This window comes from Perognathus longimembris, chromosome 1 (genome assembly GCF_023159225.1).
Source record: "Perognathus longimembris pacificus isolate PPM17 chromosome 1, ASM2315922v1, whole genome shotgun sequence".
NCBI classification, from domain to species: domain Eukaryota; kingdom Metazoa; phylum Chordata; class Mammalia; order Rodentia; family Heteromyidae; genus Perognathus; species Perognathus longimembris.
Window position 1 is genome coordinate 121,091,011 of NC_063161.1, and position 24,967 is coordinate 121,115,977.

Below are 24,967 nucleotides of genomic sequence, written 5' to 3' on the forward strand. Positions count from 1 at the left end.
TTCCTTGACACATGCTAACAAATCTTGTACTGTTTATCTCTATGAATTTGACTAGTCCATGTACTCTTGTTAGTGAAATCATACATTATTTGCCTTTTCTATGACTAGTTTATTCTACTTGCTATCATGGTTCATTCATGTTGTAGTATACATCATAATTCCCTTTCTTTTTAAAGATGAAAAGTTTGTAAAATTATTAATATAATAAAAATATATTTATATACATTGTTATATATTTAATTACTCATTGCTTTATTCTTAAACATTTATAATGTTGCTTTTGCTAGAATGAGCAATGTTACATTAATATCCTTACAGTTAAAACCATTGCATGAATTTCTTGTTAAAGAACACTGGAAAATTGATTTATAATCTCATACAGTACTTAACAAAAAGTATAAGATACTCTGGTTTTTCTTCAGAGTGTATAAATCTTTCGCCTTTTACAAAAAGTATGAGATACTTGTTTATTAAATACTTGCTTAATGACTAACAAATGGATGAACTCTGGTATGAATTAAGTTCAAATAATTAGGCAAGTTCTCAGATTCATGAATTAAGATCAAATAATTAAGCAAGTTCTAACAGTTATATCCCAAGGATTTCAGACACCCAGTTTTTACATGCAATGTAGGTTTAGAAAGATTTTTAAAAAGCTCCTGTTTATATATAACAAGGATCCTCTGCTATAGGATAATTTTCCATTCACCTCTTCTTTTTCTCTCCTTGTAGGAAACAATTGGAAAACTTGAGATACAACTCTTTTTGTATTTTTATGTCATTCTGGTTTTTGGATCCTGAAATCACCCAAAATGAAACAAAAGGCAAACTCAGTAAAGCACCTGTACGACCAAATTTAATTGTGTCCCTTCAGGTAGTACCAGGTGCTATAACAAAATCCCAAATGTCAATGACTAAGCACAAAATAAAACAATTCTATTTTAATGTGGGCCTTCACATTTGACAGTTAGTTGTAGCTGATAATTAGATGGCAGACTATGTTGTCTTCAACAAGTGGCTTCCAGGGTCATCTTGGGCACTAGTATCTACTTGGAAGTAAAGGAAAAAATACCAATGAAGAAGGCACACCTGCTTTTTAATGACCATGGTGTAGAAATGACTAGTTGCATAGCTCTATTTAGATAAAAGAGATACCAGAACAAGTAGTCCCTTGCCAAGTAACGTCTTCAGAGCAACACTATAATACCAAAGAAATGAGCATGGATCTTTGGAAGGCAATTATCTGACTTACACACCAGCATTACTTGAATATTTTTAAAAGAATTGAAATTACAACAGACAGTATTGTTTTTGGAGGAGAAAGAAGGTGCAAGCACTTGGCCCCTGCCCTTCTACTTTTCAACCTAACCAAATAGTGCTGAGTTCCTTTCAAAAAATTGATTATGAATCTCAACAGTAGCTGCTCTTCACTGTATAATATTTAGGTTGGTAATAAGTACAAGAACAAATAACATGAATTTTGATGTGCTAAATTTCAGAGACATATGTGAAAAAGTACATAGTGCTTGTCCTTTTGAATCACACAGATTTAAGTGTAAATTGTGGCGAGCCCTCTGCTCAGTGTTTTTGTTTTTTTCTAAGTCTTCTTTTGTCCACCTGTAAAGTGGAAATGAGCATTCAAATGCTAGCAGGAAGACAAGGATAAAGTGCTTAGGTTTTTTTTTTCTCTTTCTCTCTGCCTCTCTCTGTCTCTTTGTTTCTGTTTCTGTCTGTCTGTCTGTCTGTCTGTCTGTCTGTCTCTCCTGTCTTAGGGACTTGATCCTACCTGACAATATATGTGCTAGATGGTATTACATATTGTTAATGAATTTATTTTCCTCTTTTATTCTCACATTCGTTCTATAAATGGAACCTTATTCTAGTCTCTCTCCCCATCTAGTAACTAACTTTGTCATTGGTTCCACTCTTCACCCTAAACCCCTCCAGGCCAATGCCAAGTAAGTTTGCTCCAAGATTAGCAAAACCTTGGTTCATTGTCTAAGTTTACTTTATCTCTGTTTCAGCCAAATTCACTGATGCTGCCCTCTGAGCAATTGCCTTCTCAATTTAACCTGGTCTCTGGAATACTTTCTTGTAGACCTCTTTCTTGAATTTCCCTGCTTGTTTCAGTAAGTATGTGAAGAGGTACTTACTCCCTTTCTTGGATTATATTCCAGAATTTCTAATATCACTTCCCTGCTCTCTGCTATATACTATTCCTAGCTTTCTTTTGTGGTATGAAGAACATCATATACCTCAATCATTCATACTTGATTAAGAGTGTCATGCAGGAAATCCAGTGAAAGCCATTCTTGAATATTACTCTGAAAATTTACTATCTACTCAGATCCTCAATTTTGGTCTCACAAGCAAGGGATGTAATACTTTCATACCACCACATTTTCTGGTTACTTTACAATGTAAGAAAACACCTGCATTTCTGTCATGCACACAGGAACAAATCTCAACTTTCAGCTAGCCCTCTCTCCTCAGTCTTTCCTTTCTCTTCTTCACCAGATGTGATAAACAGAAAATTCACTTCAGAATATTAAACTTCCCTGACCAACATACTTACCTGGGTTTGGCTGGGCAAATCTCCCTTGCTTCTTCTAATAGCTTTGTCTCAAATAACTACACATTCCCAAAGAGAATGATAACTTCCTTCTGGAGTTACAAATAGAACAAGTGGTAAATCAGGTAACTGCAGACTGAACTGGCAGACATTTGTTATTTCTAGCCCACCAGCAATGAACTCCTGTTTCATTTTGGGAAAATACCTTCCCTTACACCTGTGCCTTCAGACCTAGATGTTTCTTCTCTGAACAGCCACCTGCAAGCTTGGGCCTTGCTCTCATCTGGAACTGTAAATTCTTTTTTTTTTTTCAAGTAAAAAGATGGATTTATTGGGGAAGCAAAAAGTATACTGACCAGCCAGGGTCACGGCCCAGACTCGGGAGGTGGGACTGCAACCCTAAAAAGCAGGCTGGCTGGCCAGGGCCACAGCCCAGACTCAGGAGCTGGGACTGTGCACCCTGGGCCAGGGCCACGCTCGGGGTCGGGTTATAAAGGCAACTACAACATGGTGAAGCTTGCCACAAGCAGGTGGCCAATGAAGTTACAACACTTACAGAGCATGCCAGCTCACACGCAGGTGGCCAATGGTGGAACTGTAAATTCTGAAGATTCAAAGAAGCCAGCATATTCACCGAGGTTGTTGCCAGTAACCTCTATAGGATAGGATAGGATAGGATAGGATAGGATAGGATAGGATAGGATAGGATAGCTGTAGTGATGGTTGCTACTGGCCACAAGGGTCCAAAGCTCAAATGTCATACTCTTCACCACCTTTTCCTTTGGCCTGATAAAACTATCTAATAGTTTTTGAAACTAGTTTTCCAGCCCTTCTGTTTACACAGTAAGCTACCTGGTTGCATTCCAGTATTTTTTAAACCTATGCTAGCCACAGTCAATTTGTGTATTTATAATTTAGCTGGTGTAGTATATGACGTCTGGTTCATGAAATCTCATAACTAAGCAAAATGGGCATTGACTTTTAGTTACATAAGCTGAGGTTGCATCTTGAGACTGCTACTTTAAAAAGGTAACTATTGGGGCTAGGAATATGGCCTAGTGGTAAAGTGTTCACTTCATATACATGAAGCCCTGGGTTCGATTCCCGAGCACCACATATACAGAAAACGGCCAGAAGTGGTGCTGTGGCTCAAGTGGCAGAGTGCTAGCCTTGAGCAAAAAGAAGCCAGGGACAGTGCTCAGGCCCTGAGTCCAAGCCCCATGACTGGCAAAATAAATAAAAATAAAATAAAAACAAATGAAAAAATTAAGTAAAAAAATACAAGCCACAAATATAAATAATATAAGGAGAGCACTTCATTAGTGAATAGTCAACCAAGGACTACAATGGAGAATATATTTGTAATGCTACACATGCAGATTTTTCAAAAAAATATTTACTTGGGTTTGAATTCAGCTCCTGAGCTTTTGTCTCCAATATCTTCCATCTTCAATACCCGACTCTTCGTTTCTTCCTTTTATCCTATGACTTGGAATTCCAAACAGGATACACACACGTGTGTGTGTGTGTGTGTGTGTGTGTGTGTGTGTGTGTGCATGTTTGATCTATCAATCTATCTGTCTATATCTATCTACATAGATGTAGATATAGATAATATCCACTGAGAAAAGTATTCCTAAGCATAGAACAATAAACCCTTTAATCATGGGATCTCCTTTTTCATGATCTTTTTTTTTTTTCAGGCAGGAGAGAAAGTTTATTACCGAACTGCTGGCCTGTGGCCAAGATGATCCATGGCTGGAGAGAAGGGAGAGAAGGGAGAGAGAGAGCAGAGAGAAGGGAGAGAGAGCTTTCATGATCTTTTAATAATAAATACGTTCACATTTCCACTGTAGAGTATTACTGTTAGACGAGATAATTCATGTGAAAAAGAAGGCTGATCTGCAAAATATTGTGTGGTAATTGCTGCAAAAGAAGACTCGCAAAGAACTTCAATTTCTATTGTAGTGCCTCTCCCATCTAGAATGTAGACTCTCTCCTGTTATAAATGGCATGTGTCATAAATAATACTGTGTGTGAACTGGTAATAAGAATCTGGAATATTGTATAATTTTGTAATACTTGCTAAGGAGGAAGCCTGCCACCAAGAAGAACTCTGACTATCATGGGACTTTCATACTGTAACATACTGTGAAACAGTCCAAGCTAGCCATATGGAGAGGATGCATGGAGAAAGAAAGACATTAAACCAATATCCACCCCCCGACCCCTAGCTATTCCAATACCCTAGGAGTATGTACACATAAGATGTACACATAAAGAAGGAACCTTATACATTCAGCAACAGTAGATACCATATGGACCCAACTGACAATGTAAGCTAAAGTTCTGAACGTATTGTTCTAGCTGAGCTGACAGCATCTCCAGTTTAGTCTTCAGACATCATGAAATGCAGATGAGCTGCTGTGGTGTGTGTATGTGTGTGTGTGTATGTGTGTGTGTGTGTGTGTGTGTGTTCATGCTGTATGTGTCTGGCTTAAATACTAGACCTATGGAGTCATGAGTATAATAGATTAGATGAGTATAATAGATTAGATTTGGGTGGTTTGTTATGTAGTGGTTAAGAACAGAAACACACTGTTTATTTTTAGATGAAGAAAGTCTTCACCTGAGCAAGGTTCTTTTGTGATAAGTCATGAAAAAGTCTCCTCTTTGCAAAGCCCACTGGTATGCATCAAAGCATGACTAGCAGGTACATGTATTTATTAATCAAATAGTATAGTTTATCTTATACAAGAAAAAAATGTTAAGAAAGCTCTTCAAAGATAAAAATGTAATCTGAAATATCCTTCCATATAGCTGGAATACATTTTTCCCCTCTATTCAAATATATTTCATTTCAATATTTCTGGTGAAAGGAAAATGCCAGGAAAGCTATTTTTGCTAGAATAATGGGTCTTATATGAGATGTTCATACCTGAGATCTATGGCTGATAGACAAAATGAATAACAATGAAGGTAAGATTCACAAAATGTATCACAAATATACAAAGGTTTTCTTGCCCTGTTCAAGTGTCAGTCTCATCTGGTGAATATCTCTACGAAATTCTAGCTCTGGACTAGCTATGGGTGGGGTCGCATAAGACCTTCTGACACAAGAAAGAGAGAAGGTCAATGGCAGAGGAACCTGGATTCCTAGCTCCAATCCAAGACCTATCACGTTAAAAATCTAGACACTCCATAAGCATGTAAAACAATCCTGGCTATCTTGCTACCAGATCTGGTCATTGTGTCAGTTAATCTCTCTGAGCCTTAAAACTGAAGGAAAATGGTAATTCTATTTTAGATAATAAAGAAAAATTAATAGCTAATGAGTATGAAAGAGACTCAGAATAAGATTCTAAAAGTGGCAGTTACAGTTATTAGTTTGACACTTTGGAAGAAACAAACTGCATATTATACCCTCCTGCAGTTCCAATTTTATACCCAGGATAGGAAAACTTTTTTAAAAGAAAGGATAAATAAACAGGCTACAAATAATCTATTGTTTTTAAGTATTTGAGAGCAAAGTAGAATCTAGAGCTTGGATTGAAGAGGCTGATGGCTGTGAGACAGGATTAGCAAAAGACAATGCTCCACTATATTTAAAATGGCATTTTATAGTCTTAAAACAATGTTATCCCCTGTACAGAACATCACAGAAGAACAGTTTGCTCTTCTGACCCCTGTCCCTTTGAGAATTATACTCTGTACCTCATCTGAGAGGTACTGCGGACAGAACACAGCCTTGTGTCTTCTCTACCCTTCCTGGTGGGATAAACCAGAACAGGGATGAACAAGATGTACAGCAAGACTGTGGTGGCAGTGGGAGGTTTATCCTTCTGTTTACAAAACAGTATAAGTATGGCCCTGCAAAAACTGCCTGAAGAGAAGTCTGACCTACTTACTGAGCAACAACAGTGCTTAAAGGCCCCATCCTCATCCAAGGTGCTTTTTTAAGTGTTCAATGCGTATCAGTGCACCACTTCACAGGATATGTAGATCACCTGAGAGTAATGACACAATAATGTCACTAGTTGTCAAATGGACAAAATATTCATTCTTCAAAATCTACTCAGCATACTACCCTGAATTTTCTCTGACCCTGGTACTCCCTCTGAGCATCCTTTTTGGTGTTTATCCCACAGTATTGTCCAGTATCCAAACCATTACCATTTCTACCTGATTTGGAGCTTTTGGAGAACATGTTTCCCTTTGCATTTTTATGAGTGCATTGCCTAGCATGTAATGTTTAATAAGTATAGATTAATGAAATTAAGCAGTCTTTTCAACATGGAGCTCAAGACACAGTGTTAAAGAATGTTTTGGTCACTTGTTTTCCTCTAGATTTATTTACTGGTATCTTAGATATAGAGAGGCTTAAAATGGAGATTAAAGTTTCTAAGTCAAACTGACAAACATTCCACATGGTCACTCTGAGAGGCAGAGAAATTAAACAAATTTCCTGAGTTCACAGCTCTAACCCATGGCAGAGGCAGAACTAAAACTGTCTTTGTTCAGTATCATCAGATGGTATGTAATAAATCGTCATTTTAAGACCAGAAAGCTCCTTTTCTCTATGTTTCTGTTTCTGTTGGTTTCCTATAGCAACTAAGGTTTCAGTGGGATTTCATCTAATTTGTAGGAATCCACAGGATCTGCACCCTAATCTCCTCTCCGTCCATCTCTTAAAAATATCCTCTCTTAGATGTTCCAAGAAGAAAGTAGAAATTGTCTCTGAGGATCCCCCTTTGATTTTCCATTTAAACATTCATTTTCTTTTTGTCAAAGTCAATTGAAAACAAAATTTAAACTAATATTTCATTCAGCCCTTCTCAGATCATTTTCTCCCAAAATTAGAGTCTGCCTTGAGTGCTCCAAAATACTGAAACCAAGTATTAAAATATATTTGTGACAAATCTTACAAGGGAGATGCTTTGATTGACTTTTCCTAAGCTGAAAATAGTCTAACAATCTTACAGGCTAAAGTAAAACATATAAAGGACTATGGACAATGTGTATAAATCAGAATTATTACATGACTAACAAAAGAACATTTCTACTTCTACAGTATTTATCAGTGTTTCACCCTATAATTTGTTTAAGGAAAACATTTAAAATAAAAGCTCATTCTCAAATAGAACCAAATTACAAACTTTAGAATTTGGCTTGTGACAAAAAATAAGAATAGTAATAATAATAACAAAGAACATCTACTTTGAAAGCTTACTATCTTGATTATGATTCAGATAGTTCTGTTTTTTTTATTAATTTGTTGCTTATAAGAAGACATTAATGCTCTGCTCATTTTACGTAACAGCAACATGTAGTATATTTTCACATTTTCTGAGCAACAACTATTAAGTATTGAATTAAGCACTTAGTGACTTAAGTGCTTAATGACTATTGCTTCATCCCCATAGTGGCTATATAGCATCAACCCAATGAACAAATGGAGGCTCCACAAGGTTCAAAACTTTAAAGTAAGTGAACTAAACAATGGAGCCAAAACACAAAACCACTTCCCTCTAACTCAAAGCTCTCCCTCTGTTTGTGGGCAGCAAAACCTCTGAAGACAGGTAGACATTTGTGATTCCTTTCTAATTTTTAAGAAGGTCACCCAACATTTTCCTACCTACCTTACTTCTATCTATAGTCTGAGGCTTAGAGGGAGGGGAGTATGAGGGACAAGGTAACAAACAGTACAAGAAATGTATCCAATGCCTAACGTATGAAACTGTAACCTCTCTGTACATCAGTTTGATAATAAAAATTTGAAAAAAAAAGTTGATTTTCTTATGTGCAGGAATAATATTAAAAATGGGGAAAACCATAATTTCATAGTTACCAACCCATCAGACCTAAAGCAGGGGTCAGTGTGGTTAGCAATATCCTGTGCTGTTGAGCCTCAGTGGAGCATGGGACTCCTCTAGATGTAGGGCCAAAAAGATCCAAATAATAAAAGTTCTCAGAAATATCAGAATGGTTCCCATTACCAACCACCATGGAAGACATTTAATAATTTTGCTTGTGATATTTGTATGCATGTACTGCTAAATTTTATCCAAAAACTGAAATTCTAGCATAAGCTAATTACAGGAAGTAATGAGAAGTAGGGAAGAGAATAGGTGCTTAGTCTCTGGAACCATACTGCATTCAAATTGTTACTTCCCTAATAAATGATGCTGAGAAATAACTCAAACTCAATGCCTTAGTTTTCAAATCAGTGAGTGGATCCCATACTAGCATTTACCTCAAATGTTCGTAGTGAGTATTGATAAAGAAAAGACATGTAAATCCCTTAGAAATAATCCAACTAAACATGTCTGCTATTAGGGGGTTTTAGTCAGACCTCACTTTAGAAGGTATTTTGTACATAATTGTTAATGTGGAAAAAATTGGACTAATTTCTTATAGTAGCTTACAATTACCAAGAATTTTCCTTTATAGGCCAATTTAATGTTTACATTCTTGGTATTTCCTTTTGGAAAACTTACATTATTTGATCTAATCTTTCCATTTCCTTGTAAATGGTACATCATTCTTTCTGATTTACCAGTATATTCCCTATATGATCCATTTGTCTAATGAAGGAAACTGTGATGATTCCATATCTTGGCTATGGTAAACAATGTTGCAATGAACATGGTTGTGTTGGTAGGTTTAGTGTGGTTTTGTTTGTGTTCTATTAAAGCAACATGTCTACTAGGGAACACAAGGACAAATATATGAATGAAATACATTCCTGTTTGTGAGCAGGTAAATCAGAGGGAAACAGCCAATGCAGAGGAACACCTATGCAAAGACTGGGAGGATACAGATTTAGGAGAGATAGATAACAATACTGAGTTCAGCCAGAAATTGACTAGCATAAGAGTGACAAAAGCCTGTTTATATGTGATGCTAGCTTTGAGGTATGAAAGGGGGACTGGTTAGTTAAAGGAGCCTAGTAGGACTATCTAGATTGATAGAAAGAGAGCATATGATTTGTTTATTTAGAAAGAGTTGCAAGTTGGGTGCCAGTGGCTCACACCTATAAAATCCTACTAACTCAACTCTAACATCTGAGCATCACAGCATGGGCAAGAAATTCTGTGAGACTCTTGTTTCCAATAAACTACCACACACACACACACACACACACACACACACACACACACACACACACACACACACACACACACACACCCCAGAAAGTGAAGCTGTGGTTCAAGTGGTAAAATACTAGCCTTGAGCACAAAAGCATACAGACAATACCCAGGCTATTTGTTCAAGCTCCAGAACTAGCACAATAATAATAAATGAAAAAGAGTAGCAATATGCCAGAAGATAAAGTGAAGTACATTTCAGAAGGTCAAAGCATAAAGGATCTGGAGGTCCAGCCAATGGTAGAGGGTACAGCTCTTGCTGAGTGTATGTTTGAAGGGCTGGTGGCAGAGGCAGTTGGCAAAGTGGTAGAGTTTAGAGAACATCCAAAGATGTTAAGTCAAGTGATTAGGTTTATATTTTAGTTGCATGTGGATTCTGTGCAGATCACATAAGAAGGAATTAAAGCGAAGAGCAAGCTTAAAGCAGAACAGGCTAAAGAGAGGAGAGGGGAAGTTTAGAAACTTGTCTGGATGCAGAAAAAAACTACACATCAAAGTGTTTCCTATTTTTCTCAAATAGCCAACTACAGAGACGATGCAAGGAGAATGGAACTGAATGTTTCCTGTTTTTTTTTTTTAAATCTAATTTCTGCTTTCTGTAGAATTTAACTAGATTGAAGGTAATATTAAAAAGTTCAATATAAGAATCATATTTTGTTATTGGTGTTGGTGTTTTATTTCTAACTAAAGGCAAGGAATATGTGAATACATAAAAATGAAAAAAATTAAAATTGAAAGAATTTTTAAAAAATTAGAACAAAGGAAAAATTTCAGACCTCTTATGGAGAATGTGTCTATTCATAATGTTTGCTAGCCAGAAAATTCTAACAAACTGGTAATGATTCTCAGTGATATTATAAGGCTGAATATATTTTGGGTATTTTATTATGTTCTATTAAAGAAGTCTAACATTGATTTGTATCCTCTGTACTAGTATACATATATTGGTATATTTAATTCTTTATTCTACTGACAAATCAACCGATAAATTAATTCCAATTCATATAGCCTGAATCTTAACTAACAACTATTTTGCTCTCTATTTATCAAGAAATAAGACCTAATGCAGTCCCTTAGAACTATAATTTTGAATTGCCTTTAAGGAATCGTTAATTCCAGAATATGTCCCAGGCTTCCATAAGAAAATCATTTCCTTAATCTTTCCTTCCCTGAAACTAGCTTATTTCTTTCTGTTTCGTTTTTCATAAATTCCCCTTAAGACACGCAATGCCTATGTTTGTGTTTCTTTCTTTCCTCCAGCAGCAACACTCTCTACCACATATTTACATAATCTGGTGGCCAGCTCATCCGCTCTTCTCTCTTATGTGGGCAAAGGCCTCTCTGAGGTGGCGCTGCATTAATTAACTCTACGACATTACTAGCAGAACCAAGCTTGCTCCACACACATTCTGAGCTTATCGAGGAAGGATGTGGATGACATCAGGGGAGGATTTTACAAGACTTCTGTCTAGACTGCCAAAACAATCTGTGGTGGGAGAAAATTGCATAAATATGGGCTACCAGGAAACAGGCATTTTTCTTGTCCCCTCCTTGTGGTCTTTTTTTGGTGTGGGACAGAGTGAAGTCTGGGCTGGCAATTCTGTAAATTATACTCTTTGAATCATGTAATAATAACTCAAGGACCAGAATGATTTAATGCCATATGGTAAGTGAATGTAGGCACCATTCAGACCAAATAAATAAATAGAAGCAAGTGACTTTGAGCTCACTTTAACTTACATGTTTCTTCAAAATTTCTTAGTTTTATCTGAGGTTTTGTGGGCGTTCTAGATAGAAGATCCAAGTAATAATAGGTGGACAAGTGATTATCCAATTTTGCCTTTTAGTTGAAAGACAGAAACAACTCATAGGCTCTCTTCCCTGAACACTACTTCAGGTCCGGCAGAGCCCCAGAGAGTTCAATTGTGAGGAAAGAGCCCAAGTGGCTCTGATATGCCAAACAGTGCACTCTTTTCCAGAAACACAGAAACCCACTATTGTAAGGTGATTGTTTACTCCATTTCCACAAAAGCACAATTCAAAGAGTTTTCATCACTGAGTCTTTTGAAAGCTTCCTATACCCAAGAGTGACAAAAATTGAGAAAATAAATATACTCCTTGAGGAGTTAGGCCCAGCTAAACCTATTCCATGGTTAATAATTATCTCTGTTTCAAACAAAACCTGTACCTCTCAAAAGAGGTAGAGTTACATAGAACTTAATTTAAAATGTTACTTCTCTTCTTCAGAATTTCCCTTTGCAAGCCTTGCACTCCCCACTTTTCACTCCCCACTTACACCATCTACTTTCCACCATGAAACTTCTTTAAATCATCCAAATTTTCTCCATTTTCTGTTTATTGGGGACTTAGATCTTTTAAGAAATTGCTTATCATTCAGACTAGGTAATAAAGGACAAATTATGCTAGGTAACAAACTATCTAAAAGTTTACTGGCTTAAAACAACAATATTGAGAGGAGGAGGAGGAGGAAAGGGATGGGGTAGCCAGTTGAACAAGAAATGTACTCACTGCCTTACCTATGAAACTGTAACCCCTCTGTACATCACTTTGACAATAAATGATTATTTTTTAAAGACAAACAAAAAACCAACATTTTTATATATTCAATAATTCTCTGATTTAGCTAAGATTTTGCTAGGTGGCTCTTATCCTGGCCTCACTTGGGACTCCTTTTCTGAGTACAGTTGGATGACAGCTTAGCCACAGAAAGGTACCTTTCTTGCATAGTCCTCTGTGCACCTGACCATTCATTTTCCAGGGCATTTCCACATAGCTTCTTCTTTCTTCAAGGCAGACTGAAAGAACTACATGTTAGTTGATGGCTCCAAGTGGGAAAAGCAAAAGCTTTTAGGCCTTTGAATTAGCTGGCCTTAAAAGTCTCAACACATTATTTTCCTCTTATGTTCAACCTGTATCCATAGCAAGGGAATGTAAGTTCTATCTTTTATTTATACTATTTAAAGAGTAACTAGATATCTCTCTAATAAAGAAAAAAAAGAAGGGAGGGAAAGAAAGAAGAAAGGGAGGAAGGGAGGGAGGGAGGATGAAAGGAAGGAAGAAAGGAAGGAAGGAAGGAAGGGTTTCAGACCAGTCATTCCTTTGAGGAATAGATTTATACTGGTATACATATTAGGTGCAGGACTACATTGCAAAAGTGACAATCTTATAAGCCCTTCAAAATCAAAGTTCACTATAAGGGGACATTTTTTATTAACTGAAGTGAATTTATTCTGGTCACGCCTCCACATCTCTCCTGAGAGCCATATACCCTCTACTTTCCCCTATTCTATCACATTTGGGCTTAGCCCTAGCTCCGCTAATTAGAGTAAATCAAGTAGCTTCATTACACAGAACAGTCCCATCCCATACAGTGAAGAAAACTGGTGTTTGTGAGTTGGATAGGAAGTAGAGGCTAGGTAATGGGCAATAACAGCATATACAAAGATTCAGAACAGAGAAACATGTGGTTTGTAAGGGTAATAATATGACAGTGAGGTTATAATGGAATTTTGCTTTAGAAATCCAAAGTTGCAATCATAGATCTTTCCTAAGACAACTCACCAGCATTCATGAACCTCCACTTTCTCCTACTGGACAATGAGGAGGTAGAGCTACTGATCACACTGACTTGCTAGGTCAGAAGTGTAAAGTACTTTGCACGTATAAAATTACACAGGCATAAGATGAGAAGTAGTAGTAAAAAAAAACCTACAAAAATAGCACATAACAGATTACAAAAACACAACAGTAAATAAGTAAACAGTAAAGTTTGGAGGGATTTTGAAGCACATAAACTACATCACAACTCAAGGAATGAATTTTTTCAATATAAAAACACCCCAGGTTTCATCCAGAAGCCAGTATACATAATTTGAAGAGGTTTCATTAACCAGTTCTATTTGTAATGCCTCTGCAATTGTATTTAGGGCAGAGATGCTCTATCAAGAGCAGAAGCTATTCCATTATTTAATATCCCAAGGTACTTACCTGTCAGAACCTACAACAATTAACAGATTTGTACTAATGTGGAAATTATACTAATGGTACAATTGGCATGCATAACACACCATTATAAACAAATGAGTCACAGAAGGAATTGTTTTATCGTAGCAGTTAACTCACTTTCTCTGACAGATTAGTTGACTAACTTTTTACCAAATGTAATGAGAATAGAAGATAAAGGGAAAGGAGGGAGGCATTTTGTTCTTACCTTTGGTTAAAAAAAAAAAAAAAGGTTCAAAGGGTGTGTCTGAACAAAACCCTAAGGCCAGAGATGACATAAGTTTCACATTCAAGGTGGAGTAAAAAGTTGCCAGAGGATGTGCCTACAGCCTTCATCAGGATTTTTCTTGACTTCTTGATGAAACACAAAATTCTACAATTCCCTTAACAGAGCATGACTCACTTTCAGAGCCTCCCTTACACCCAGACAACTTGTGTCTAGTCTCCAGGTAGACCAAAATAGGTCCAAGGATATGAAGAAATGATGAGCCACTTGCCAGAAGCCAACTGAACAGGATTAAAGATGAGGCAAGTGGTAATGATTCAGGACTTGGGAAAGTGGAGTCAGGCTGTGGGGCAAGCCTGACTGTGCTACTCTTCACCCAAATTGGCACTGGTGCTGATGCCCCTCTCAATGAATGGTGAAGTCAAGGTGACTGAGGTTTCTATTTGATGACCAGCTCTTAAGATATAAAATAAGAGGTCAGGTCTGTCAATTTTCTCTTTTTGATGTTTGTGAATCTAGAAAACCATCATCACCAGAATAATCTGAGACGAGATGATCTAAATAGTACTGAAAAGCTGAATTCTCGAGAGAAATGATGGATTGGCTCTTGGAAAGAAAGGAGACCGTTGGCAAATTTGACTTGGGAATACAGTATTAACATTTTATACAGAAAGGAAAGCAATTTTAGCTATTAGTGGAGACCTCAAATATACTATTTTTGAGTTCAAAGAGCAGATAAAAGGGTGGCGGCGGTGTTCTCTGCCTCTCCCCACGCCGGCGGCGTTGGCCGGGAGGGGGGACAGTAGTGTGGACGCCTGCCCCTGCCTCAGCGAGGATACCATATTGAGGAAATAAAGACTGAGCTTTGTATCGAAGTCATCTGTGGAATAGTGCTACAGTTTGAATAGTAAAAGATTTCACATTATGAAGTGAATAGAGTATTGGACAAAAAATTGATGTTGTAATCTCTACATCGTGATATTTTAGCTCCCTGGTTGTTGCTCAGGGTCACTATTTATACAAAGTTCATGTAGAAAAACTGAAGCAGTTAGTGGGTGAATATGATCAGATTTCTCCACCATGCTCTTGGCCTGATAAGGAGAATCCCTTTTTGTCAACCTAATGAAGCATACAATGAAGTCTTCTGACTCTTTTCAAGATGAACTTGAAGATTATATTAAAGTACAGAAAGCCAGAGGCTTAGAACCAAAGACTTGTTTCAGAAAGATGAGAGAGGACTATTTGGAAACCTGTGGGTACAGAGAAGAGATTGAGTCTAGGCACAGATACAGAATGTTTGAGCAAAGATTCCCGGCTGGAACTATGCAGTCATATCCAAGATCATGCAATACTACACAGAAAGTGGAAAACCAGTTGTTACCTCAGTGGTTGCCAGCGCAGGACAGCAGGCTGAGATTGGATTCTCTGAGCTACTGTCAATTCACCAGGGACTGTTTCTCAGAAAAACAAGTACCCTTAAAACTTAGTCAGCAAGAATATAATTGTGGTCTATACAATGTAGAATCTGGAGTTCCCAAGCACCTCGCCTTAAGACACAATACTAGTGCCCCAATCCAGTTATAAACAGATAAATCACAACAGACAAAGGCACCCAGAGGAAGGCAGAGAAAAAAAACAGAGGAAGAAGGCCTAAAGGGAAAAGAAGTTCTGAGGAAATGGATTCAAACACAAGAGCATCCAAAGAAAAAAAACAAAAGTGGAAAAATAAATGGGAAAGGTCAGTAAAGAAAAGCTTAAGAAAGGGACAAGGTAACAAACAGTACAAGAAATGTATCCAGGGCTGGGGATATGGCCTAGTGGCAAGAGTGCCTGCCTCATATACATGAGGCCCTGGGTTCGATTCCCCAGCACCACATATACAGAAAATGGCCAGAAGTGGCGCTGTGGCTCAAGTGGCAGAGTGCTAGCCTTGAGCAAAAAGAAGCCAGGGACAGTGCTCAGGCCATGAGTCCAAGCCCCAGGACTGGCAAAAAAAAAAAAAAAAAAAAAAAGAAATGTATCCAATGCCTACCGTATGAAACTGTAACCTCTCTGTACATCAGTTTGATTTAAAAATTTGAAAAAAAAAGAAAGAAAGAAAAGCTTAAGAATTGAAAGGAGAAAAAGAGCCAAAATGTAGCCTTTAAGAGAGGACCTTAACCGTAGAAAAGAGAAAAGGGAACAAGGCAAAGAAAGGACAGGAGGAAATGCTGTGAGACCAGACTATCCTTGGATTTTGAAAGTTCTCTGGTTGGTTCTCCTGAGATTTAATTGAAAGCAGTTGAGGAACTTGGTTCTTTGATATTCATATCACTTACCTTTTTTGAATACATACTTGTAACTAAGGCCAAATGAACAAGAATATTTAGCTTGGTCTCCAACATGGAAATTACTTTTCCTCATTTTCCAAAAGCATTTCAGTGGTTTTCTTACATGCAATGTCCCTTTTTGAGCGTGGCTCTGCTTCTATTCATCTAATTGCTGGGAAGGTGGAATTATTTTCCCTGATAGATGATTTATTTTACATTGGAGGATTAATAGACTGCAGAATGTTTCTTGATTGGGTTTGTTTTCATTTTGAATTGGACATTTTTATGTTCATTGGTTTTCTCTATGAAGCAAATTAGATTTTTTTCTTTATTAGATCTAATTTGCAGTGAGAAATTAAATATATAATAAAAATAATAAGCTTATCTTGCATAGAGTTTTAAAAGTTTAAAAGCATCCTCATACAAAATCAGTTTATGGAAATGTTTATAATAAAGTGTTCTTATTTCTGCAAAAACAAAGAGCAGATAAAAGAACTTGTAAAATAATACCTTTTAAAATCAGTTTTATTTACAAAATCAAAGCATCTTCAAATGTATTCATTACATAAGAATCTGCTTACACCACCTACATTGTTCATGAGTTATTAACCAAAAGTGAAATCAGGGGAGCTCTTACAAAGATATAGTTTTTTGAAAATGTGTTTTTACATGTCTTAAGATAAATTACAAATAAATTAAGTTGGAGATACTAAGGAGAAAAGCGATGCAATAGCAGCTGAAGAAGAGAGGAAAGGCTCTAATGTTCAGTGGTTTAAAGTAAACTCCATTAAGTGTGCCATACTGTTAGCAGACTCTGGGATCAAGACTTTATTGAGAAGTAGCTCTAGGTTTTCAAAAGCATAGAACTGTTGAGGCAGCCACAGTAGCAATTTCTACAGGCACAAGTTTACTGTAAGAAGCCAACCCGGAGTCCATAATGCCAAGAGGCCTCCTTCTGAAAGCAACATGCTTGGTAATGCTTCAGCTGGGGGAACATTTTATTAATCAGTTTCTTTTTAAAAATATTCACATTAAGTGTTTTTTTCAATGTGTGAAATATGAGGGTTTTTTTTATCCCTTTCCTTGGCCTTATTAAGAAGCTGGGGGGCTGGGGATATAGTCCAGTGGCAAGAGTGCCTGCCTCGGATACACGAGGCCCTAGGTTCGATTCCCCAGCACCACATATACAGAAAACGGCCAGAAGCGGCACTGTGGCTCAAGTGGCAGAGTGCTAGCCTTGAGCGGGAAGAAGCCAGGGACCGTGCTCAGGCCCTGAGTCCAAGGCCCAGGACTGGTCAAAAAAAAAAAAAAAAAAAAGAAGAAGCTAGGACTAGAGAAGAGAGGGTGGGAAATTGATGTAAACACACACACAATACACAAACACACGGGTATAGGTATATACATATTCACATATAGGTATTTTAAATGGTATATCAAATACATATGTATGTGTTTAATATACAATTACATATATATATGTACATTTGTGTCTATACATATAGACACACAGATATAGTCTAAAGTGGCACCTATGTGAAACTAGCCAAATCAGTTAATATCATTTTTGGCAACATAATCCTTTGTTGATTTCAGTTTTTAAGTTGGCATTATAGTAAGAGAAAGCTGTGTTGTTTTTATTTTTTATTTTTTGGCCAGTCCTGGGCCTTGGACTCAGGGCCTGAGCACTGTCCCTGGCTTCTTTTTTGCTCAAGGCTAGCACTCTGCCACTTGAGCCACAGCGCCACTTCTGGCCGTTTTCTGTATATGTGGTGCTGGGGAATCGAGCACCACATATATAAGAGGCAAGCTCTCTTGCCAGTAGGCCATATCCCCAGCCCCTGTTGTTTTTATTTTTAAGCTGGAAGAGGAAATTGCTGAGCAGAAATTGCTGAAACATTTATTATTTTTTATTTACTCTGTTTTGTTTTTTACTTTGAATATCGAGGTAAATACTCAAATACTACTCATTTAATTTCTAAATAAGTGATATTCCCGAACTAGGGGTGTTTTCTTTTGGTTTAGGTTTTAGCAATCTCTGTTTAATTACATCTTAGGAATAGAGACACATTAATTTAATCACTATATGAGAGGTGAATGAGTCAATGCTGATGTTGGTAAAATTTTCTTTTTTGCTTTTGCAATGTTGACAAGGCTGCCAATAGAGGACAACTATCCTTGCTCAGGTCAGATTTAATGAACTAAACTGTTTATACATCCTAATATATTGGATAACCCTTCTTGCTCTTACAATAATTGCCACTCAATTATAAACACTGTAGGACTATATGTTTATAGCCAGCTACAGTTCTTCCTCATTCTTTGCTTCAGTTTCCAGAGTGAGAAATGAAAAACTCATATTTATATTAAATGCAATTGCAAACAGAACAATGATTTAGAATTTTAATTACTGTGGTCAATTTGATTTCCAAGTGACTGATGCCAAGAAGATGGCTCAAATTTCTGCTTCAGCGAATACAAATGAAAAATAGGTTGGTTGATGTAGACAAATGTATTTTGGACTTGATATTAAACCAGAAACTGCCTAGGCCTCTAGGTCTAGAAGATTCTCATTTTCCTTGATCTTCTCAGGAGCTAGAATGGATCAGAACATTTACCCAATTCACAGTTTCCAAATGAGCACATCCTTCTGCTCAATCTATAAACCTATCAAATAATTGAAGTTCTGATTGGCTACATCTTGACAGAAGTACTTTTCTCTAGCACTACTTGACCTTCTTTTTATTGACTTTTCTATGGTTCTGTCTTTGAACTTCCCTATTCTTTTAAAGGACCTAGCAAGCTGTTTGGCTTTAAAGTAGATGGAAGAGTTGAAATGATTCCACAGCTAACTCGAAAAGCTAGGTCTAAGGAGACAGAGGTGGAATCTCAATGTTGTTTTGATTTGCATTTCTTCTATGGCCAGTGATGTAGAGCACTTTTTCATATGTCTCTTGGCCATTCTCATTTCCTCATCAGAGAAGTCTCTTTTTAAGTCTTTAGCCCACTTGTTGAGGGGGCTGTTGCTTCTTTGCAGTTTTGTTTTGGAGGAATTTAATTTTTTTAGTTCTGCATATATTTTAGATACGAGGCCTTTGTCCGTTGTATGGCTGGTAAAGATCTTTTCCCAATCTGTGGGCTTTCTGTTTATCTTGCGAGCTATGTCCTTTGCCCTGCAGAAGCTCTGTGGTTTGATGCAGTCCCATTTGCCCATCCTTTCTTTGATTTGTAGCATTTCTGGGTCTTTGTTAAGGAAGTTTCGTTCTGTGCCAAGGAGCCCAAGTATTTCTCCTACTCCTTCTTGTAGTGTTTTCAGGGTATCTGTTTTAATTTCGAGGTCTTTGATCCATTTGGAATTGATTTTGGTACAGGGTGATATATAAGGATCTAGTATTAGTTTGTTGCCGGTGTTGAACCAGTTTTGCCAGCACCATTTGTTAAAGAGGCTATCTTTCTTCCATCCTATTTTTTTAGCTCCTTTATCAAAGATTAAGTAGGCATAGTTCTGTGGGTTCATGTCTGGGTCTTCAATTCTATTTCATTGGTTTTCAGGCCTGTTCCAGTGCCAATACTAAGCTTTTTCTATTACTATAGCTTTATAATACAGCTTGAAGTTTGGTGTTGTAATTTCTCCAGCACTGTTCTTTCTGCTTAGGATTGCTTTTTGCTATTCGTGGTCTATTACTGTTCCATATGAATTTCTGGATTGCTTCTTCTATTTCATTAAAAAAAAAATGGTGTTGGAACATGGGAGGTTTTTCCATTTCCTTAGTTCTGCCTTAATTTCGTTTTTCATGTTTTTAAAGTTCTCATCATAGAGGTCTTTCACTTCTTTGGTTGAGGTTATTCCTAGGTATTTTATGGTTTTTGAGGCTATTGCAAAAGGAGTTGCTTTCCTGATTTCGGCCTCAGTCATCGGGGTCATTAGCATATATAAAAGCCATTGATTTTTGAGGGTTTATTTTATATCCTGCTACTTTGGCAAAGTTTTCTATCAGCTGTAGTAGCTTGGGAGTAGAGTCTATGGGGTTCTTTAGGTATAGGATCATGTCATCTGCAAAGAGAGAAAATTTAACTTCATCTTTTTCTATTTGGATCCCCATTATGTTTTCTTCTTGCCTAATTGCTCTGGCTAGAAATTCTAATACTATGTTGAACACCTCACCCCACTAAGAATGTCCTTTATCAAGAAAACTAACAATAATAAATGTTGGAGGGGATGTGGCCAAAAGGGAACCCTACTTCATTGTTGTAAACTGGTCAGCCATTCTGGAAAACGGTATAGAGATTCCTCAGAAGGCTAAACATAGAGCTCACCTATGACCCAGTAGCCCCACTTTTGGGCATCTCCCCAAAAGACCACAAACAAGAACACACTAAAGCCACCAGCACAACAATGTTCATTGCAGCACAATTGGTCATAGCTAAAATATGGAACCAACTCAGATGCCCCTTAGTAGACGAATGGATCAGGAAAACGTGGTACATATACACAATGGAATTTTATGCCTCCATCAGAAAGAATGGCATTGCCCCATTAGTAAGGAAATGGAAGGACTTGGAAAAATTATACTAAGTGAAGTGAGCCAGACCCAAAGAAACATGGACTCTATGGTCTCCCTCATAGGAAATAATTAGCACAGGTTTAGGCTAGTCACTATGAATGCATAAGATGATGCTAAGTGAAATGAACTCCATGTTATGGAAATGGCTGTTATATCACTGTTGTAATTACTTTCAACATGCCATGTGAAACCATAGCTTCTATTGTTGATGATCCTCTTCTATCCCCTTCTTGTGGTTGTACCCGCACTATCACTGTATCTTATCTGAGTACACTGGATACTGTATATACCGGTATTAGAACTAGGGAAGTGAAAGGGAATATCAAAATCAAGAGACAAAGGATAAAAAGACAAACGACTCCAAAAGCAATACTTGCAAAACCATTTGGTGTAAACCAACTGAACAACTCATGGGGGGAGAGGGGAAGGGGAAGGGGGAGGGGGGAATGAGGGAGGAGGTAACAAACAGTACAAGAAATGTACCCAAGGCCTAATGTATGAAACTGTAACCTCTCTGTACATCACTTTGACAATAAATAAATAAAAAATAATCTGAAAAAAATAAAGAGGGAAATAAAGGGGGAAAAATAAAGAGGGAAATAAAGAGGGAAAAAATAAAGAGGGAAAGAGGAGATAAAATTAGAGCAGTTCTAAGAGTAACACCATGGAGGTAAACAGTTGATTTTTTTGTAAAAATTAAGCACCATCTTGGAGATATAAGTAAAAGATAAATAAATTCAGTTAGTTCTCTATTTTAAAATGGTCAAGCCCAATAATGAAAACAAAGGAATTCATTCTGTTTTTTGAAATGTGATTGATTTTTGAAGAGGTAAAAACTTATTGGAAGCAATAAAACAACCTGTTTTGTCAAATTCCGCTCCATTATTGCATCATTGTCTATTTCTCATCATAAAATTGTGTATTTAAGGAAAAATAAAATTCAAGTTGCTTTCTAATATTTCCAAATAACACTCACTCCAGAAAGCTTCACCCAACTGAATTTGCTGCTCTGTGTCTATTTTCTTTTTGTAACTTTCTCTTGGTGATCTTATTCTTTAAGTTGCCTTTTCTTCTCAACATCTTTACACATTTCAAAGAGGCATAGGTTGGGGCATAGTCAGGTTTGGGCAATAGGCTTAGGGCAGGAAGGTGTGGTTAGGATGGAGGTGGTAATGTACTCTGTTCTTTTATTTTCTCATTTCAGGTCTTGGTAAATGCAGTCTTTGTTATGTGTGGGTGTTTCTCTATGATATGCAAGTATGTACAACTATTTTCTCAAGTGAGTAACTATGAGTATGCCCATTTGGAATAATCTATGAATTTCTATTAGTTACACAGGAAACTGCACAGTCAGAGGAAATTTTACATGGTTGTCAATTGTTCAAATAACTCAATGTAACTAGTTAGCAAAAACTAGAGAAATTGACTTTTTCATTGATTTTTTATTTTGAGTGGATTTTCTTTGGAAAACATCACTCCAAAATGATGAACACCTTCATAGGCCCAAACTAAATCTAATGCAGTATTGTTTGATAACAGCAATATAGTAAACTATTAATATATCAATAAAATTGATATCTAGTCATATACAGGAAATTTCTGAGAGCATGTTAGCAGAAACCTTTATAGAAACATGGTTTTTAGATGGTTTATGATTTGAGAGTTGAGTGGTTAGTCCTGTTGCTCTGGTATATACTATCTAGTACATGCCTTTTTTTTTATATATAAACAGAGACTCTGTACCTTCCACATGAGTAAATCCAGCTATGCCATCCTCTCTATTAGAATGAAAGCAAGATCTGGCTTTGCATTATTTTCCATTAAGCCACACTGCCTCTGAAAAATGATAAACACACATTGTATATATTTATACAATATTTTCATATAAGTGCACATTGCTTAATATTCAAATCAAGGTAAACATATCTATTTCCTTAAACTTTGTTCTATTGATGGTTTAAGATTCATTTTCATACTTTTCCAAAAAAACATGAATACAGCATTGTTATCTGCAATCACCTTCCTGTACAATACCCAACTATAATTTAATAATGCCTGTCAATTAACTTTTCTACATCTCTCCCTATTTCTCTCCCTCTTCCTTGGTAACCACCATTCCAGTGTCAGATTTCGTGTTCAACGTTTCTATTATAAGTCTGAATGTAATGTAGTCAGGTAATAATTTGCCATTTTGTGCCTGTCTTATCTAATTTAAAATATGACCTCTACTTCCAGCCTGGTTATTATATGTCAGTGATAGGATTTTGCTTTTTATGACAGAATAATATTCTGCTATGTACATGTACCACATTTTCTTTACCCAGTCATCAGATGAACAGACATTGTTTTCATTTCTTGACTATTGTGAAACGTAATGATGCAATAAACAAAGGACTGCAGATACATCTTCAGTATACTGATTTTCAATTCTTTGAACATATTCCTAGCAGTTAGAATACTAAACCATGTGTTAGTTCTATTTTAATTATTTTTTTTTAGTTTCCTCCACATTTTCCCCTGTGGTAGTTATAGTAATTTACATTCTCACTAAGAATCCACATTGCATGTTTATTGCAGCATATGATTACCTAAGTAAACTCTACGAAGAGTTCAGAAGTTAAATAAAAGTAAAATACTCTTGAGTACTGAGGGAACAGATGACACTATGCGAAAGGAAATATACTGACCTGGTGTATGTAAATGAAACCCCGCAGTATATCACCTCTAAAACAACAACAAAGTAAATTAGAAAAAAAGAACATCATTTCAAAAAATTGTAAAGATTAATGTGAATAGAATCAATATTTATTATTTTAATTCAGCCAGACATAGTTATGTTTCTATTTTAATGTTGATATATTTATGTTACTGTGCTCACAAATATTTTTTTATAATTTTGACTGTTTACAAAGATTACAAGTTTGAAAAGAAATGTACTTACTACCTTATGTATGTAACTATAACCCCTATGTACACCACCTTGACAATAAAATAAAATAATAAGATAATTATGCAATGTAAAAAGATATTTGTAACATGTGTAGAGTCCTTTGATAGCCAAATTTACTATAAATGATACATGGATGGGGCTAAACGGGCTTAATTTTACTTTTCTTGTTCTTATTTGGGATCTCACTCCTTTTATTACAACTAGAAAAGTCAGTATTAAGCTGAAGTTCTCATGAAAATAGAATTGTAATAGAAAAAGGAAATAGGAGCCTCATATTGATTCTGAATAAAATTTAAAAGATTGATTACAAAAGCCCCTGGGAGAAAATAAATTTCATTGTGATCTCAATGATATATCGGCATACTAAACAGTTTTTATTTCAAGAGTGAAAATTTAAGTTTCTTTCTTTAAATCTCAAATCTACCATCAGGTATTTGACATAGTATACTTCAGAAGAGAAAAACAAATGCAAAATAGTCTCAGGGATAAAGAATGATTTTATCTGTTCTAATGCTGTCCATTTGTGTGTACAAATAAGCATAAATTACATATTGTTTTGTGATGTTTTTATGATGGAGTTTAGAAAATAGCCAATCTTCTCTTAAGATATTTATCCTTTCTTTATTTCTTATCCATTCCAACACTTTCATTTTCCTTAACTTTCCTAATGACATCAGAAATGAAAAATAAAAAGTAAATTGGGGAGAGTCTTTGGAATATTCATAAAATTTATTCTGCCTTTTTGATCAAGTTTAATGTCAACATGATGACTCATACTGACAGAGTGCACCCTTGATAGGATATGATTTTAATGATGGCCTTCTTCCTGAAAACATCACACAAGTCCCCTAATGGAGAAGACTTCTACAAAATGCCTCAAACCTGTCAACAATCAAAAACAAGAAAAGCCTAAGAAATTGTCAAAAAGAAGAGTAAAGAGGTGCTGGCAAAATTGGTTAAACACTGGTAAAAAACTAAAGTTAGGCCCTTATATATCACCCTGCACCCAAATCAATTCCAAATGGATCAAGACCCTCAAGGTAAAAACAGAAATCCTGAAAACATTGCAGGAATGAATAGGGGAAACACTAGGACTCCTTAGTACAGGTTGAAATTTTCTTAATAAAGGCCCAGAAACACAACAAATCAAGAAAGGTTGGACAAATGGGTTGGATCA

General features: G+C 36.4%; 1 pseudogene; it reads left to right on the plus strand.

Moving 5' to 3' along the window:
- Nucleotides 1–14,837: 14,837 nt before the first annotated feature.
- On the plus strand, nucleotides 14,838–16,318 carry LOC125355762 (annotated as a pseudogene).
- Nucleotides 16,319–24,967: the final 8,649 nt, after the last annotated feature.